The following is a 14244-nucleotide window of genomic DNA, read 5'->3' as shown; positions in this document are numbered from 1 at the left end:
CGCTTGGAACAAGATGGTCTTTAGGGTCCCTTCCAAGCCCAAACACCCAGGGATTCCATCATTCATTCTACGGTCTCCGTTGTCCACTTCAGCCTGGGCCTCAACTCCTGGCGGTGATGTCACAGTGCACGCTCCAGCTAGAACTTCCAGCATCCAGCAACGGCCACAACACAACCCTTGGCTCCTTGTGCCAGCACGCTCTTCATTCACCCTGCTCCAAGCCTACCCCTGTCACCTTGTTGCCACCTGCTCCCTGATTCCCCCAGCAGTCCCCAAAGCTCCCCATCGCTTGGATTTTGCTCTCCATCCCTGCAGGATGTCTGCATTTGTTCCAAAAGAGCTATGCTACTATTCCACGGAGGCGGACACCCCGCAGCTGCCTGGCTGGGCTGGAGCTCTGTGGGACAGGGTGGGAAATTTTGCTACCTCTGCAGGCTGGCACAGACGGAGAGGAGGAGACGGACGTCGATACACAGACTGATAGAGAAGAAGCCATGGAAGTGGACGGAGAAAATAGTGGAGAGGAAGACATGGATGTGGATATGTACGAGACAGAGGAAGAGATGGAGGTGGAAACGAAAGATTCTATTGAAGAGATGGATATTGATCTAAAAGACAAGGAGGAAGACATGGTCTTGGGATGAAGACCGATGCCAGCAGCAGAACAGGCAGGTGCTCCCCACAGGCAGAGTGGGTCCCCTGCTGCCAGCCTGGGGCCGGGCTGGGCACTTCCTGCTCAGGGACACGCTAGCCCATGCACTGCATTCTGCTGGCCATCCCTGGCCTGGCCTGGGCTTGCTGTGGGCCACACAAGCCCTGTTCCAGTGCCTGGGCCACAGCCCACAGCCAGGCTCCCTTCTGGCAGCAGAGTCCCACTGGGCCAGTGTCCCAGCCCGGCAGCACATGGAACACCCTTCCGTGCCTGACTGCACTGACCGTGCTACTTGTTTTTCTTCCAGGACTTAGGGACATCACAGACACAGATGCCACCCTGCTGTACATACGTTTTACAGTTGTTGTGTTCAGGATAGAAGTTTTAGAGTTTGTTTAAGTTGTCTGTAAATACGTTTCACAGAGTTTTGTTAGATCTGTTCTCAGGTAAATAGGTTCTATAGTTTGTTGTTGTTGTTGTTACCAATATTCTTACAGTGTAAATATGTGGTGTAGTTCATTCTTGTTCCTTTTCTTCTACAGATAAACAGTCTTTGATTTTCACACCCCAGTTCTCTTTGCATTTTCTTCGGGCACGTTTGCAAAGCTGTGGGTTGTTTCGGGAACAATGTTTGCAGGACTCTAAAAAGAGTATCAAAACCGCTCTGCCACACTCTCCGCTGCTGCTGCTGCCCCAAAAAGCACTGGCTGGCTTTGCTCACACAATCACAGTTGTGGTGGCATTTCTACCACACCACAGGACAGCGATGTTTTCCCTCTTCTCCTGGAAATACCTACAGCACTTGTGGGTAGCAAGGCAAACATGAGCCTCTTTTAGTGGCCCTTGAAATTGGACATGTGAAATGAGGCACACAAAGCCACAGGCCAGCTGAACCTGGCATCTCTGAATGGGTCTTTACATTCTTCCCAGGAAGATGAATGGCAATCACTATTTTGGCAGGGAGGAAAGTGCATCAGCTAGCAATTTGCTGTAGAAAATGTGCTTTCTGCTCCTCTCACAGCCAAAACTCCTACCCATTTCTTGGAAGTCCTTCTTAGATAAGGACCGTGTTCAACTGAGTGACAGTGAAGCCAAATGGCAATGCCGCAATCAATTGTCCTGTACACAATCTCCTTCATCCACGTGGAAGGTTACTCACGGGCACACAAGAGGACGGAAGAAACCCAAATGCATCGTTGGACATAATAAAGTCAGACGTGTTGAGGGCTGAAGAAATCTTGCAGAGATATGGAAAGCTGCCCTGAAAACCCAGTTCGGGGAGAGCCTGAGCTCTTTTGTGCTTCTAGGCCTGAAGATGCTCAGCACCTTTCCCAGATGCTCAGCAGGCAGTAGGATTGTGCCTGAATCTGGCTCTGGAAATGCCAGTGCCTCAACTGAGAGCTGTGGCAATGATTTCCATTGCATGGAGAGGGGCCACAGTCCTGCAAGAGTCTTTCAGCAGAGCAAACAGCAGCCTGGAGGGTGGGCAATCTGGACCACTGCATGCTCATCCTTCACCACAATGCAGAGCTGCCATGGATCACTTTTTCCATTTCTCCTGTTGGATATGTTTTGGAGAAGTTGTTCTAGGTGGCTTTGGATGGTGATCCAAGTAGGAAGCAGCCATTCGCCTGCTGTGATATCCTTACAACTAGTCCTAACTTCTCATTGCCTTTGGTTTGATTGGGGGTGTTTTATCTGTTTGTTTGATTGGTTTCTTTGGGTTGGTTTCTTTGTGTTTTTCTCTCTTTTGCTTGGAGTTTCTTTTCCTTTTTTAGAAATGACTGGTGAAGTTGGCACAACCAAACTCCAGAAAACGTAAAGCAGGCTTGACTTTCCAGAAATTGCTTTTGGCTGGCTTTAGCTGCATTCCCCAGGATCACGATCAGCAGTAGATATTTGCAGGTTTTGCTCTGCATCCTCAGCCTGCCCAGATGTTGTTCAGTGTTTCAGCAGTGGAGAAGACGATGGATATTTTGCTAAACCTCCTTTCAAACAACAAAACTTGGGTTAGCACGACAGAAAAGAAGAAAAGAAAATCTTCGCCAGTTAGAACAGAGCCAGAGTCCCACCATTTCCCCCTCCACTTTTCTTTCTTTTCTACATTTAGAGGTAAAGCTTCCATCTCCAAAAGCTTCCATCTCTCACTTCCTGATGTAGCCATTTGCTAGCCTTTAGCCTTGACTGCCACGCATCGGACTGCTGTCCGTGTGGGGCTGGGGATGCTCAGCCTGGAAAGAGAAGGGGGCTGGCGAGGCCTCCCTGCAGCTCTAGGAAAGATGGGCACAGAGAGGAGAAGCCTTTCAACTGCAGGAGTGAGCTTGAAGTTGGATCTAATGAAGCTGCTCTTTTCCACTCCGGCTGCTGGGGCACTGGCCCGGGCTGTGCACAGAGGCTGGGGATGCTCCATCCTTGGCAACATCCAAGGCCAGCTGGGAGCGGGGCTCTGAGCAACCTATTCTGGGCGAAGATTGCTCCGCTTGGAACAAGATGGTCTTTAGGGTCCCTTCCAAGCCCAAACACCCAGGGATTCCATCATTCATTCTACGGTCTCCGTTGTCCACTTCAGCCTGGGCCTCAACTCCTGGCGGTGATGTCACAGTGCACGCTCCAGCTAGAACTTCCAGCATCCAGCAACGGCCACAACACAACCCTTGGCTCCTTGTGCCAGCACGCTCTTCATTCACCCTGCTCCAAGCCTACCCCTGTCACCTTGTTGCCACCTGCTCCCTGATTCCCCCAGCAGTCCCCAAAGCTCCCCATCGCTTGGATTTTGCTCTCCATCCCTGCAGGATGTCTGCATTTGTTCCAAAAGAGGTATGCTACTATTCCACGGAGGCGGACACCCCGCAGCTGCCTGGCTGGGCTGGAGCTCTGTGGGACAGGCTGGGAAATTTTGCTACCTCTGCAGGCTGGCACAGACGGAGAGGAGGAGACGGACGTCGATACACAGACTGATAGAGAAGAAGCCATGGAAGTGGACGGAGAGGATACTGGAGAGCAAGAGATGGATGTGGATATGTACGAGACAGAGGAAGAGATGGAGGTGGAAACGAAAGATTCTATTGAAGAGATGGATATTGATCTAAAAGACAAGGAGGAAGACATGGTCTTGGGATGAAGACCGATGCCAGCAGCAGAACAGGCAGGTGCTCCCCACAGGCAGAGTGGGTCCCCTGCTGCCAGCCTGGGGCCGGGCTGGGCACTTCCTGCTCAGGGACACGCTAGCCCATGCACTGCATTCTGCTGGCCATCCCTGGCCTGGCCTGGGCTTGCTGTGGGCCACACAAGCCCTGTTCCAGTGCCTGGGCCACAGCCCACAGCCAGGCTCCCTTCTGGCAGCAGAGTCCCACTGGGCCAGTGTCCCAGCCCGGCAGCACATGGAACACCCTTCCGTGCCTGACTGCACTGACCGTGCTACTTGTTTTTCTTCCAGGACTTAGGGACATCACAGACACAGATGCCACCCTGCTGTACATACGTTTTACAGTTGTTGTGTTCAGGATAGAAGTTTTAGAGTTTGTTTAAGTTGTCTGTAAATACGTTTCACAGAGTTTTGTTAGATCTGTTCTCAGGTAAATAGGTTCTATAGTTTGTTGTTGTTGTTGTTACCAATATTCTTACAGTGTAAATATGTGGTGTAGTTCATTCTTGTTCCTTTTCTTCTACAGATAAACAGTCTTTGATTTTCACACCCCAGTTCTCTTTGCATTTTCTTCGGGCACGTTTGCAAAGCTGTGGGTTGTTTCGGGAACAATGTTTGCAGGACTCTAAAAAGAGTATCAAAACCGCTCTGCCACACTCTCCGCTGCTGCTGCTGCCCCAAAAAGCACTGGCTGGCTTTGCTCACACAATCACAGTTGTGGTGGCATTTCTACCACACCACAGGACAGCGATGTTTTCCCTCTTCTCCTGGAAATACCTACAGCACTTGTGGGTAGCAAGGCAAACATGAGCCTCTTTTAGTGGCCCTTGAAATTGGACATGTGAAATGAGGCACACAAAGCCACAGGCCAGCTGAACCTGGCATCTCTGAATGGGTCTTTACATTCTTCCCAGGAAGATGAATGGCAATCACTATTTTGGCAGGGAGGAAAGTGCATCAGCTAGCAATTTGCTGTAGAAAATGTGCTTTCTGCTCCTCTCACAGCCAAAACTCCTACCCATTTCTTGGAAGTCCTTCTTAGATAAGGACCGTGTTCAACTGAGTGACAGTGAAGCCAAATGGCAATGCCGCAATCAATTGTCCTGTACACAATCTCCTTCATCCACGTGGAAGGTTACTCACGGGCACACAAGAGGACGGAAGAAACCCAAATGCATCGTTGGACATCATAAAGTCAGACGTGTTGAGGGATGAAGAAATCTTGCAGAGATATGGAAAGCTGCCCTGAAAACCCAGTTCGGGGAGAGCCTGAGCTCTTTTGTGCTTCTAGGCCTGAAGATGCTCAGCACCTTTCCCAGATGCTCAGCAGGCAGTAGGATTGTGCCTGAATCTGGCTCTGGAAATGCCAGTGCCTCAACTGAGAGCTGTGGCAAGGATTTCCATTGCATGGAGAGGGGCCACAGTCCTGCAAGAGTCTTTCAGCAGAGCAAACAGCAGCCTGGAGGGTGGGCAATGCTGCATCTGGACCACTGCATGCTCATCCTTCACCACAATGCAGAGCTGCCATGGATCACTTTTTCCATTTCTCCTGTTGGATATGTTTTGGAGAAGTTGTTCTAGGTGGCTTTGGATGGTGATCCAAGTAGGAAGCAGCCATTCGCCTGCTGTGATATCCTTACAACTAGTCCTAACTTCTCATTGCCTTTGGTTTGATTGGGGGTGTTTTATCTGTTTGTTTGATTGGTTTCTTTGGGTTGGTTTCTTTGTGTTTTTCTCTCTTTTGCTTGGAGTTTCTTTTCCTTTTTTAGAAATGACTGGTGAAGTTGGCACAACCAAACTCCAGAAAACGTAAAGCAGGCTTGACTTTCCAGAAATTGCTTTTGGCTGGCTTTAGCTGCATTCCCCAGGATCACGATCAGCAGTAGATATTTGCAGGTTTTGCTCTGCATCCTCAGCCTGCCCAGGTGTTGTTCAGTGTTTCAGCAGTGGAGAAGACGATGGATATTTTGCTAAACCTCCTTTCAAACAACAAAACTTGGGTTAGCACGACAGAAAAGAAGAAAAGAAAATCTTCACCAGTTAGAACAGAGCCAGAGTCCCACCATTTCCCCCTCCACTTTTCTTTCTTTTCTACATTTAGAGGTAAAGCTTCCATCTCCAAAAGCTTCCATCTCTCACTTCCTGATGTAGCCATTTGCTAGCCTTTAGCCTTGACTGCCACGCATCGGACTGCTGTCCGTGTGGGGCTGGGGATGCTCAGCCTGGAAAGAGAAGGGGGCTGGCGAGGCCTCCCTGCAGCTCTAGGAAAGATGGGCACAGAGAGGAGAAGCCTTTCAACTGCAGGAGTGAGCTTGAAGTTGGATCTAATGAAGCTGCTCTTTTCCACTCCGGCTGCTGGGGCACTGGCCCGGGCTGTGCACAGAGGCTGGGGATGCTCCATCCTTGGCAACATCCAAGGCCAGCTGGGAGCGGGGCTCTGAGCAACCTATTCTGGGCGAAGATTGCTCCGCTTGGAACAAGATGGTCTTTAGGGTCCCTTCCAAGCCCAAACACCCAGGGATTCCATCATTCATTCTACGGTCTCCGTTGTCCACTTCAGCCTGGGCCTCAACTCCTGGCGGTGATGTCACAGTGCACGCTCCAGCTAGAACTTCCAGCATCCAGCAACGGCCACAACACAACCCTTGGCTCCTTGTGCCAGCACGCTCTTCATTCACCCTGCTCCAAGCCTACCCCTGTCACCTTGTTGCCACCTGCTCCCTGATTCCCCCAGCAGTCCCCAAAGCTCCCCATCGCTTGGATTTTGCTCTCCATCCCTGCAGGATGTCTGCATTTGTTCCAAAAGAGGTATGCTACTATTCCACGGAGGCGGACACCCCGCAGCTGCCTGGCTGGGCTGGAGCTCTGTGGGACAGGCTGGGAAATTTTGCTACCTCTGCAGGCTGGCACAGACGGAGAGGAGGAGACGGACGTCGATACACAGACTGATAGAGAAGAAGCCATGGAAGTGGACGGAGAGGATACTGGAGAGCAAGAGATGGATGTGGATATGTACGAGACAGAGGAAGAGATGGAGGTGGAAACGAAAGATTCTATTGAAGAGATGGATATTGATCTAAAAGACAAGGAGGAAGACATGGTCTTGGGATGAAGACCGATGCCAGCAGCAGAACAGGCAGGTGCTCCCCACAGGCAGAGTGGGTCCCCTGCTGCCAGCCTGGGGCCGGGCTGGGCACTTCCTGCTCAGGGACACGCTAGCCCATGCACTGCATTCTGCTGGCCATCCCTGGCCTGGCCTGGGCTTGCTGTGGGCCACACAAGCCCTGTTCCAGTGCCTGGGCCACAGCCCACAGCCAGGCTCCCTTCTGGCAGCAGAGTCCCACTGGGCCAGTGTCCCAGCCCGGCAGCACATGGAACACCCTTCCGTGCCTGACTGCACTGACCGTGCTACTTGTTTTTCTTCCAGGACTTAGGGACATCACAGACACAGATGCCACCCTGCTGTACATACGTTTTACAGTTGTTGTGTTCAGGATAGAAGTTTTAGAGTTTGTTTAAGTTGTCTGTAAATACGTTTCACAGAGTTTTGTTAGATCTGTTCTCAGGTAAATAGGTTCTATAGTTTGTTGTTGTTGTTGTTACCAATATTCTTACAGTGTAAATATGTGGTGTAGTTCATTCTTGTTCCTTTTCTTCTACAGATAAACAGTCTTTGATTTTCACACCCCAGTTCTCTTTGCATTTTCTTCGGGCACGTTTGCAAAGCTGTGGGTTGTTTTGGGAACAATGTTTGCAGGACTCTAAAAAGAGTATCAAAACCGCTCTGCCACACTCTCCGCTGCTGCTGCTGCCCCAAAAAGCACTGGCTGGCTTTGCTCACACAATCACAGTTGTGGTGGCATTTCTACCACACCACAGGACAGCGATGTTTTCCCTCTTCTCCTGGAAATACCTACAGCACTTGTGGGTAGCAAGGCAAACATGAGCCTCTTTTAGTGGCCCTTGAAATTGGACATGTGAAATGAGGCACACAAAGCCACAGGCCAGCTGAACCTGGCATCTCTGAATGGGTCTTTACATTCTTCCCAGGAAGATGAATGGCAATCACTATTTTGGCAGGGAGGAAAGTGCATCAGCTAGCAATTTGCTGTAGAAAATGTGCTTTCTGCTCCTCTCACAGCCAAAACTCCTACCCATTTCTTGGAAGTCCTTCTTAGATAAGGACCGTGTTCAACTGAGTGACAGTGAAGCCAAATGGCAATGCCGCAATCAATTGTCCTGTACACAATCTCCTTCATCCACGTGGAAGGTTACTCACGGGCACACAAGAGGACGGAAGAAACCCAAATGCATCGTTGGACATAATAAAGTCAGACGGGTTGAGGGATGAAGAAATCTTGCAGAGATATGGAAAGCTGCCCTGAAAACCCAGTTCGGGGAGAGCCTGAGCTCTTTTGTGCTTCTAGGCCTGAAGATGCTCAGCACCTTTCCCAGATGCTCAGCAGGCAGTAGGATTGTGCCTGAATCTGGCTCTGGAAATGCCAGTGCCTCAACTGAGAGCTGTGGCAATGATTTCCATTGCATGGAGAGGGGCCACAGTCCTGCAAGAGTCTTTCAGCAGAGCAAACAGCAGCCTGGAGGGTGGGCAATCTGGACCACTGCATGCTCATCCTTCACCACAATGCAGAGCTGCCATGGATCACTTTTTCCATTTGTCCTGTTGGATATGTTTTGGAGAAGTTGTTCTAGGTGGCTTTGGATGGTGATCCAAGTAGGAAGCAGCCATTCGCCTGCTGTGATATCCTTACAACTAGTCCTAACTTCTCATTGCCTTTGGTTTGATTGGGGGTGTTTTATCTGTTTGTTTGATTGGTTTCTTTGGGTTGGTTTCTTTGTGTTTTTCTCTCTTTTGCTTGGAGTTTCTTTTCCTTTTTTAGAAATGACTGGTGAAGTTGGCACAACCAAACTCCAGAAAACGTAAAGCAGGCTTGACTTTCCAGAAATTGCTTTTGGCTGGCTTTAGCTGCATTCCCCAGGATCACGATCAGCAGTAGATATTTGCAGGTTTTGCTCTGCATCCTCAGCCTGCCCAGATGTTGTTCAGTGTTTCAGCAGTGGAGAAGACGATGGATATTTTGCTAAACCTCCTTTCAAACAACAAAACTTGGGTTAGCACGACAGAAAAGAAGAAAAGAAAATCTTCGCCAGTTAGAACAGAGCCAGAGTCCCACCATTTCCCCCTCCACTTTTCTTTCTTTTCTACATTTAGAGGTAAAGCTTCCATCTCCAAAAGCTTCCATCTCTCACTTCCTGATGTAGCCATTTGCTAGCCTTTAGCCTTGACTGCCACGCATCGGACTGCTGTCCGTGTGGGGCTGGGGATGCTCAGCCTGGAAAGAGAAGGGGGCTGGCGAGGCCTCCCTGCAGCTCTAGGAAAGATGGGCACAGAGAGGAGAAGCCTTTCAACTGCAGGAGTGAGCTTGAAGTTGGATCTAATGAAGCTGCTCTTTTCCACTCCGGCTGCTGGGGCACTGGCCCGGGCTGTGCACAGAGGCTGGGGATGCTCCATCCTTGGCAACATCCAAGGCCAGCTGGGAGCGGGGCTCTGAGCAACCTATTCTGGGCGAAGATTGCTCCGCTTGGAACAAGATGGTCTTTAGGGTCCCTTCCAAGCCCAAACACCCAGGGATTCCATCATTCATTCTACGGTCTCCGTTGTCCACTTCAGCCTGGGCCTCAACTCCTGGCGGTGATGTCACAGTGCACGCTCCAGCTAGAACTTCCAGCATCCAGCAACGGCCACAACACAACCCTTGGCTCCTTGTGCCAGCACGCTCTTCATTCACCCTGCTCCAAGCCTACCCCTGTCACCTTGTTGCCACCTGCTCCCTGATTCCCCCAGCAGTCCCCAAAGCTCCCCATCGCTTGGATTTTGCTCTCCATCCCTGCAGGATGTCTGCATTTGTTCCAAAAGAGGTATGCTACTATTCCACGGAGGCGGACACCCCGCAGCTGCCTGGCTGGGCTGGAGCTCTGTGGGACAGGCTGGGAAATTTTGCTACCTCTGCAGGCTGGCACAGACGGAGAGGAGGAGACGGACGTCGATACACAGACTGATAGAGAAGAAGCCATGGAAGTGGACGGAGAGGATACTGGAGAGCAAGAGATGGATGTGGATATGTACGAGACAGAGGAAGAGATGGAGGTGGAAACGAAAGATTCTATTGAAGAGATGGATATTGATCTAAAAGACAAGGAGGAAGACATGGTCTTGGGATGAAGACCGATGCCAGCAGCAGAACAGGCAGGTGCTCCCCACAGGCAGAGTGGGTCCCCTGCTGCCAGCCTGGGGCCGGGCTGGGCACTTCCTGCTCAGGGACACGCTAGCCCATGCACTGCATTCTGCTGGCCATCCCTGGCCTGGCCTGGGCTTGCTGTGGGCCACACAAGCCCTGTTCCAGTGCCTGGGCCACAGCCCACAGCCAGGCTCCCTTCTGGCAGCAGAGTCCCACTGGGCCAGTGTCCCAGCCCGGCAGCACATGGAACACCCTTCCGTGCCTGACTGCACTGACCGTGCTACTTGTTTTTCTTCCAGGACTTAGGGACATCACAGACACAGATGCCACCCTGCTGTACATACGTTTTACAGTTGTTGTGTTCAGGATAGAAGTTTTAGAGTTTGTTTAAGTTGTCTGTAAATACGTTTCACAGAGTTTTGTTAGATCTGTTCTCAGGTAAATAGGTTCTATAGTTTGTTGTTGTTGTTGTTACCAATATTCTTACAGTGTAAATATGTGGTGTAGTTCATTCTTGTTCCTTTTCTTCTACAGATAAACAGTCTTTGATTTTCACACCCCAGTTCTCTTTGCATTTTCTTCGGGCACGTTTGCAAAGCTGTGGGTTGTTTCGGGAACAATGTTTGCAGGACTCTAAAAAGAGTATCAAAACCGCTCTGCCACACTCTCCGCTGCTGCTGCTGCCCCAAAAAGCACTGGCTGGCTTTGCTCACACAATCACAGTTGTGGTGGCATTTCTACCACACCACAGGACAGCGATGTTTTCCCTCTTCTCCTGGAAATACCTACAGCACTTGTGGGTAGCAAGGCAAACATGAGCCTCTTTTAGTGGCCCTTGAAATTGGACATGTGAAATGAGGCACACAAAGCCACAGGCCAGCTGAACCTGGCATCTCTGAATGGGTCTTTACATTCTTCCCAGGAAGATGAATGGCAATCACTATTTTGGCAGGGAGGAAAGTGCATCAGCTAGCAATTTGCTGTAGAAAATGTGCTTTCTGCTCCTCTCACAGCCAAAACTCCTACCCATTTCTTGGAAGTCCTTCTTAGATAAGGACCGTGTTCAACTGAGTGACAGTGAAGCCAAATGGCAATGCCGCAATCAATTGTCCTGTACACAATCTCCTTCATCCACGTGGAAGGTTACTCACGGGCACACAAGAGGACGGAAGAAACCCAAATGCATCGTTGGACATCATAAAGTCAGACGTGTTGAGGGCTGAAGAAATCTTGCAGAGATATGGAAAGCTGCCCTGAAAACCCAGTTCGGGGAGAGCCTGAGCTCTTTTGTGCTTCTAGGCCTGAAGATGCTCAGCACCTTTCCCAGATGCTCAGCAGGCAGTAGGATTGTGCCTGAATCTGGCTCTGGAAATGCCAGTGCCTCAACTGAGAGCTGTGGCAATGATTTCCATTGCATGGAGAGGGGCCACAGTCCTGCAAGAGTCTTTCAGCAGAGCAAACAGCAGCCTGGAGGGTGGGCAATCTGGACCACTGCATGCTCATCCTTCACCACAATGCAGAGCTGCCATGGATCACTTTTTCCATTTCTCCTGTTGGATATGTTTTGGAGAAGTTGTTCTAGGTGGCTTTGGATGGTGATCCAAGTAGGAAGCAGCCATTCGCCTGCTGTGATATCCTTACAACTAGTCCTAACTTCTCATTGCCTTTGGTTTGATTGGGGGTGTTTTATCTGTTTGTTTGATTGGTTTCTTTGGGTTGGTTTCTTTGTGTTTTTCTCTCTTTTGCTTGGAGTTTCTTTTCCTTTTTTAGAAATGACTGGTGAAGTTGGCACAACCAAACTCCAGAAAACGTAAAGCAGGCTTGACTTTCCAGAAATTGCTTTTGGCTGGCTTTAGCTGCATTCCCCAGGATCACGATCAGCAGTAGATATTTGCAGGTTTTGCTCTGCATCCTCAGCCTGCCCAGGTGTTGTTCAGTGTTTCAGCAGTGGAGAAGACGATGGATATTTTGCTAAACCTCCTTTCAAACAACAAAACTTGGGTTAGCACGACAGAAAAGAAGAAAAGAAAATCTTCGCCAGTTAGAACAGAGCCAGAGTCCCACCATTTCCCCCTCCACTTTTCTTTCTTTTCTACATTTAGAGGTAAAGCTTCCATCTCCAAAAGCTTCCATCTCTCACTTCCTGATGTAGCCATTTGCTAGCCTTTAGCCTTGACTGCCACGCATCGGACTGCTGTCCGTGTGGGGCTGGGGATGCTCAGCCTGGAAAGAGAAGGGGGCTGGCGAGGCCTCCCTGCAGCTCTAGGAAAGATGGGCACAGAGAGGAGAAGCCTTTCAACTGCAGGAGTGAGCTTGAAGTTGGATCTAATGAAGCTGCTCTTTTCCACTCCGGCTGCTGGGGCACTGGCCCGGGCTGTGCACAGAGGCTGGGGATGCTCCATCCTTGGCAACATCCAAGGCCAGCTGGGAGCGGGGCTCTGAGCAACCTATTCTGGGCGAAGATTGCTCCGCTTGGAACAAGATGGTCTTTAGGGTCCCTTCCAAGCCCAAACACCCAGGGATTCCATCATTCATTCTACGGTCTCCGTTGTCCACTTCAGCCTGGGCCTCAACTCCTGGCGGTGATGTCACAGTGCACGCTCCAGCTAGAACTTCCAGCATCCAGCAACGGCCACAACACAACCCTTGGCTCCTTGTGCCAGCACGCTCTTCATTCACCCTGCTCCAAGCCTACCCCTGTCACCTTGTTGCCACCTGCTCCCTGATTCCCCCAGCAGTCCCCAAAGCTCCCCATCGCTTGGATTTTGCTCTCCATCCCTGCAGGATGTCTGCATTTGTTCCAAAAGAGGTATGCTACTATTCCACGGAGGCGGACACCCCGCAGCTGCCTGGCTGGGCTGGAGCTCTGTGGGACAGGCTGGGAAATTTTGCTACCTCTGCAGGCTGGCACAGACGGAGAGGAGGAGACGGACGTCGATACACAGACTGATAGAGAAGAAGCCATGGAAGTGGATGGAGAGGATACTGGAGAGCAAGAGATGGATGTGGATATGTACGAGACAGAGGAAGAGATGGAGGTGGAAACGAAAGATTCTATTGAAGAGATGGATATTGATCTAAAAGACAAGGAGGAAGACATGGTCTTGGGATGAAGACCGATGCCAGCAGCAGAACAGGCAGGTGCTCCCCACAGGCAGAGTGGGTCCCCTGCTGCCAGCCTGGGGCCGGGCTGGGCACTTCCTGCTCAGGGACACGCTAGCCCATGCACTGCATTCTGCTGGCCATCCCTGGCCTGGCCTGGGCTTGCTGTGGGCCACACAAGCCCTGTTCCAGTGCCTGGGCCACAGCCCACAGCCAGGCTCCCTTCTGGCAGCAGAGTCCCACTGGGCCAGTGTCCCAGCCCGGCAGCACATGGAACACCCTTCCGTGCCTGACTGCACTGACCGTGCTACTTGTTTTTCTTCCAGGACTTAGGGACATCACAGACACAGATGCCACCCTGCTGTACATACGTTTTACAGTTGTTGTGTTCAGGATAGAAGTTTTAGAGTTTGTTTAAGTTGTCTGTAAATACGTTTCACAGAGTTTTGTTAGATCTGTTCTCAGGTAAATAGGTTCTATAGTTTGTTGTTGTTGTTGTTACCAATATTCTTACAGTGTAAATATGTGGTGTAGTTCATTCTTGTTCCTTTTCTTCTACAGATAAACAGTCTTTGATTTTCACACCCCAGTTCTCTTTGCATTTTCTTCGGGCACGTTTGCAAAGCTGTGGGTTGTTTCGGGAACAATGTTTGCAGGACTCTAAAAAGAGTATCAAAACCGCTCTGCCACACTCTCCGCTGCTGCTGCTGCCCCAAAAAGCACTGGCTGGCTTTGCTCACACAATCACAGTTGTGGTGGCATTTCTACCACACCACAGGACAGCGATGTTTTCCCTCTTCTCCTGGAAATACCTACAGCACTTGTGGGTAGCAAGGCAAACATGAGCCTCTTTTAGTGGCCCTTGAAATTGGACATGTGAAATGAGGCACACAAAGCCACAGGCCAGCTGAACCTGGCATCTCTGAATGGGTCTTTACATTCTTCCCAGGAAGATGAATGGCAATCACTATTTTGGCAGGGAGGAAAGTGCATCAGCTAGCAATTTGCTGTAGAAAATGTGCTTTCTGCTCCTCTCACAGCCAAAACTCCTACCCATTTCTTGGAAGTCCTTCTTAGATAAGGACCGT

The 14244-nt window shown here is 50.4% G+C and overlaps 1 long non-coding RNA gene across 1 annotated transcript; it reads left to right on the top strand.

Annotated features, from left to right (window-relative positions):
- The first annotated feature begins 9559 nt into the window (after positions 1 to 9559).
- On the top strand, positions 9560 to 13191 carry LOC147646973 (uncharacterized). The gene is made up of 3 exons (XR_015281676.1): positions 9560 to 9734; positions 9829 to 10062; positions 10354 to 13191. It is a non-coding gene; the product is annotated as an uncharacterized LOC147646973 (long non-coding RNA).
- Positions 13192 to 14244: the final 1053 nt, after the last annotated feature.

This window comes from Cyanistes caeruleus, unplaced genomic scaffold (assembly GCF_971803275.1).
Source record: "Cyanistes caeruleus unplaced genomic scaffold, bCyaCae1.hap1.1 HAP1_SCAFFOLD_69, whole genome shotgun sequence".
In the NCBI taxonomy this organism is placed as follows: domain Eukaryota; kingdom Metazoa; phylum Chordata; class Aves; order Passeriformes; family Paridae; genus Cyanistes; species Cyanistes caeruleus.
Note: the sequence above shows the minus strand (reverse complement) of the source record. Positions and strands in the feature narration are given on the sequence as shown.